This window comes from Zootoca vivipara, chromosome 7, assembly GCF_963506605.1.
Source record: "Zootoca vivipara chromosome 7, rZooViv1.1, whole genome shotgun sequence".
In the NCBI taxonomy this organism is placed as follows: Eukaryota; Metazoa; Chordata; class Lepidosauria; order Squamata; family Lacertidae; genus Zootoca; species Zootoca vivipara.
The window spans coordinates 79,391,334-79,396,822 of NC_083282.1; positions in this window are offsets into that span (position 1 = coordinate 79,391,334).

Sequence of the window (5,489 nt, forward strand, 5' to 3'; positions counted from 1 at the left end):
CTGCTTTGCATGCAAAAGGTCCCAGATTCAGCCCCTGGCATCTTCAGGTAGGGCTGGGAGGGAGCCGTACATGAAACCTTGGAGAGTCACTACCAGCCAATGTCAACACTAGGATAGATGGACCAAAGATATGACTCTTCCAGAGGGTAGGACCTGAACCGATGTCTTCAAGTTACAATAAAGGGAAGTCCAACTAAACATCAGGAAGAACTTTCTGACAGTAAGAGCTGTTTGACAGTGGGATGGACTCCCTTGGAAGGTGGTGGACTTTTCTCTACTGGAAGTTTTAAAGCAGTAGTTGAATGGCCACCTGACATGGATGCTTTAGTTGAGATTCCTGCATTGCAGGGGTTGGACTAGATTAAGGTTACCAGATTTTTTTTTCAAAGAATCCGGGGACACTTTATTTTTTTTGAAAAGTGAAAAAAGAAAAGTTATTTTTAAAAGTTATTTTTAAAAAAGAAGAAGTAATATCTTCTCTTCTGTGGTCTCCTCTGTCATGCGGCCTTCCTCTGGGTCTTGGCCTGCTCTCTTGGAGCACTAGCCGCCGTGGAGTAGGCTTGGGTCAGGCCTGGGCTCGGCCACGTGGCCTTGCCCTCCCAGTGCTCTCCTAATTCTCCTCTTCAGCGGCGGCAGTGGCATGACAAGGTCGGGGCTCCCCTCTTCCTTCTCCTTCTCTCCTCCCTGCATCAGCTCCGGGGTTTTCCTGGCCCTGGAGCGCCATGCCACTGGGCAGTCGGCCGGGTGGCCGGGCGCTCTTTCTCCCGGCTCTATTTGGGTCGCGGGGTGTGTGTGTGTGTCAGCGGTTTCCTCAGTTGACACGCCAAGTGTCCCCAGTTCCGCCTCGGCAGTGGTGGCGACAGCGGCAGTCTCAGCTGCCCAGAGCCAGCCTGGTTGGCTCTGACTAGCTTCAGGAGCTGCTCGCTGCCGTGGCGCCCGCCATTTTGCCTCGTCGTAAGTCCCCATATGATGTGTCTTGTGCCGTTGAACCAACCACACAACATTCATCCCCTAGTAATAAATCCACAACACTTAATAAATCCGGGGACATTAAGTGAAATCCAGGGACATTCTGGGGATGTATTTTGTCCGGGGATAGATTTGTAAATCCGGGGACTGCCCTCGGGAAACGGGGATGTCTGGTAACCATAGACTAGATGGCCCTTGGGTGTACCTTCCAGCTCTACAATTCTATGATTCTATGACTCTGTACAAGGCAGCTTCCTCTGTTCCTAGCAACATGGGAGCTTGAATGCTTAAGGGGCCTTTAGCCTCCTTTAGAAGACTGTTCCATGAACTGCATTCAGATCCCAGTCATAAATGCCCTCAACCCATTATATTCACTTTCTAAGGAGAGACAATAAAAGAACAGCTGTGAACAGAGGCAAGGGCGTGCTCTTCTTTTGGTTTAATGGACAAAAACCTCACCAAAATAAAAACATCTCAAAACAGAAGTGCTTCTGCAACGGAAACGATTGTGATCTTGGATGTCAAAACTGAAATTATTAGAGGTACGGCAACGGTATATTTGCCCTAAATCTTCTCTGTGTTTGAGCACCAACAAGGCCACTGGAATTAATTGGCCAGTTAATCACTACCAGACTATAATAAGCTGTTAACACCTGTATCTCTGAACTGCTGGGATGGCTTTGATTTCCCCCCACTCTTCTCTCGCCCGCTTAGACAAGTGGGCGATAGCGGATATCCTTTAAACATACATTTAATGAAGCCCTTCGTAAATCCATCAGCACTTGCAAACGGAAACTACAATAAATTCCTGCTGCCACGTAGCTTCTGCAGTGAGGCCATTTGGTATCTTTCTACTGTTGCATCTGTGTGTTCCTTGCGCTTCAAAATATATGTTATGTATATAGCCTAGAAGGGTTTGGGAGGATCAGTTCATAAATAGTAAAAACGAGAGAGGTTTGCTAAGGCACAGAGTAGCAGTTTTCTCCAGAGTTTGGCTAAGTGTAGCATTTTTATTTCTACTTTGGTGCTGTAAACAAGTAACATATTTCTGTATAAAAGGCGGCGGCAAAAGGAACATATGCTCTGCACTTCACAGATGCACCTATTCTGCATGTCAGAATCATGCCTACTGACTCAGCCTCCCAGGGCCCTATTCCTCCCCACCTCATGCCTTCAGTAAATGCAGGTGTACCTTTGCTAAAACAAAGGTGTAAAAACAGAGCTAGATTCAGGTGATGACCAAGTTGGGTGTTTGCTAGGGCCCCATAACCAACAAAGGGCCTGCCACCCTGCTAAGATTCCCTCCCCCCCAAGAAGAATTGCAGGAGTTTAGACTAGATTACAGTGGTACCTCGCTAGACGAATGCCCTGCTAGACGAATTTTTCGCTAGACGAATGGGTTTTGCGATTGGAGGTTGCCTCGCAAGACGAATTCGTTTTGTGAAAAATTCATCTAGCGAATCACGGTTTCCCATAGGAATGCATTGAAATTCAATAAATGCGTTCCTATGGGCAAATTTTTTTTCCAATGCATTCCTATGGGATTCGCAATACATTTTTTTCGCAAAACGAATTAAATTCGTCTTGTGAGGCACCACTGTACCTGTTTTGAGTCATCTACAATTCTTTTATTCCAAAGTTAGGTGCAGCCTAAGCGTTTCCTGGGTTGGTGTCATGGATTGGTTGGACACAGAGGAATGGTGGGAAGAACCAGATGGGGAACCATCAAGAGAAGAAATCTCAGAGCCTGGGGAGTGGTGGTGGGAGGATGGTGAGTTTGTCAGAGGGAGAAGAGGTAGCAAGGTTTAGTGAGCAGGGGTGGGGGTGGACGAGAGAGTCTGTGGCAGAGAAGTCCAGAATCAGAGGCAGAAACTGAAGCAGGCAAGTGGAAGGAGAGAGGCCAGGAGGCAGATAGGAGTTTGGCTGGTGGAGAGCCACAGGTGTCTCCCCCTCCTGCTGTGACCAGTTTCCCTCCCCCTTTGTTTCCCTGAACCAGAAGAGGGCTGAAAGGGATGTAGCAGTGGCAGGCTGCACACAGGGGCAGTCTCCCAATTGCTTGGAAATGAGGTGACTTAAGATGGCTGTGGGGAAGCAGAGACTTTCAGTCTCTGCAACTGATTCATGGGGCAAGACCTACTGGGGACGAGCTGCTGTGCTCATTAAGCCTTATAAGATTGTGTTTTTCCTCATTTACCATACCCATTGAGTCAATCGCCCATCTCCTACTACCCTCCTGAGAAAACCCCCACCCCACCCTCCCACTGGTGACTTGTTTCAGTGTATCTGAAGAAGTGTGCTTATGAAAGCTTATACCAAGAACAAACTTGGTTGGTTCTCTAAGGTGCTACTGGACAATTATATTTATATATCTCGACTGCGTCAGACCAACACAGCTACCTACCTGAATCCTCATAGAGAGTTAACTCCCATTTGGAATAGTGCGATTTTGCTCTTTGACAGTTTCAGGTTGCAGTAGCCTTATTCAGGTGCATTGCCTGAGCATCCCTCAGATCAGAAAAGCAGAATGCTGTCCATTTTCAGGTTCTTGATCAGGGGTCCCCAAACTTACCCGGCTTCAGGCCGGTTCCTCCAGCGCCAATCGCGCAGCGGACTGGAGGGTGGGGGAACATGCTCCCATATGCACGCCCACTTGCGGCGCCGGAAATGGCTTCTGCGCATACGCAGACGTCATTTCCAGTGCACTTCTGGGTCGGCGTGGCACCAGAAATAGCTTGTGCATGTGTGTATGGGAGCGCATTCCCCCGCCCTCCAGCCCCCCCACACGCACATGCTTATTTCTGGCACCGCATCGACCCAGAGATGGGCAACTGCACCGCAGCGCACCGATAAGAGAGGGCGGCGGGGGTCGTTGGGGGCCGCACAATTGGCTTGCATGGGCTGCATCTGGCCCCCGGACCTTAGTTTGGGGACCCCTGTTCTTGATTCTTGAAATCTTCCTATACTGGGAGTTCAATAAGATTTTCAATGGTTAAGGGCAGGGGCAGCTAACCTGTGGCACCTCCTATCATCCTTTGCGATTGACCATGCTGACTGTGGCTGCTGTGAGTTTGAGCCCAGCAATAACTGGAGGGCCACATATTTTCCACACCTGGTTCAGTGTAGCACTCCAGTAACTTTGCTTCTTCCCCAACTAGCAAAGCTGGAAAGTACCATTGGTACTCATCTGAAAGGTATTTCCGAGGGGCACTAGGACACTACCAATGGGATTTACAGTGGTACCTTGGAAGTCAAATGGAATCCGTTCCGGAAGTCCATTAGACTTCCAGAACATTCAGAAACCAAGGTGCAGCTTCCGATTGGCTACAGGAAGCTCCTGCAGCCAATTGAAAGCAATGGAAGCTGCGGAGGATGTTCCAGAGAACATTCGCAAACCCGAACACTCACTTCCAGGTTTGCAGCGTTCGGGATCCAAAACGTTCAACTTGCAAGGCGTTTGGGATCCAAGGTACAACTGTACTGCAAACTCTTGAAAGGGGGGGGGGGAACCACCCCATTTGGCAGAATTTATACAATTCCCAGAATTTGAATAGCCTGTGTGCAGATTTTCTTTTTGTTTAAAGCATAAATACATTGAGCATTGGTTATCAAGCACCTTGTACACTGAAAGAGCTGTAGAAACGCCACAAAAATGAAAGTTAGATGCATCAAGTGTGAAAAAGTCATCCCAAATTTATTTTCGTAACATCAACAGAAACATTTCAGTAGATAAGTTTTTTTTCTTTTTTTAAAAAGCTACACAGTATTTCCTTAAAAGTCCATACATTCGCAACACAGAAGAGACATTTGATGATTGGGATGAACCTTTGGCATGTTCAATGTAACAAGATCCATTTTACAGTGTAAACAGGGTTGTGTTCTTTACGAAGTCCAGCAGGAAAGGCACAACTTGGCAAAAAACTGATCCCAAGCAACAACAACAAAAACTGAGAGGAGAAACACACACAATATAGTTCAGGTGCAACAACATGGTGCAAGTAAAGTGTATTTTTTCATTATTATTATTACTACTACTACTGAATCCACATTGTTTCATGAGCCTTCCACATGAGCACAGCTGGACCCTTGAATTCGGGGTGGGGGAGAAGTCATATGCTTATTCCAAGTCATTTTAATACCGAATGCTAAGCTCTATTTTCCAATGTAGCTTCACATCCACAAAGAGAGATTATGCAGAAGCCAGGAGGGGAGGGGCTTGGGGGGGAAGCCCCCAAACAAACAAACAAACAAACAAACCTCTCTCACACACCATGACATCATCAGACATTCTTACCAGCATATCATATTTTGGTTCAAATAGTGCACAGCAGCCTCTGCTTGGATCTCAAGTTTAATACAGTGGTTATTTGATAGAAAAATAGACACTCAGCACTACAAAAAGAACAACAACATAATAATATAATAATAATAATGAGGTAGATAACTTAGAATCCACAGGGCCATCCCAGTAACCTTCATACAAACACAAATGCCATCAGGGGCTTTTTGGCGGCGGCGGGGGG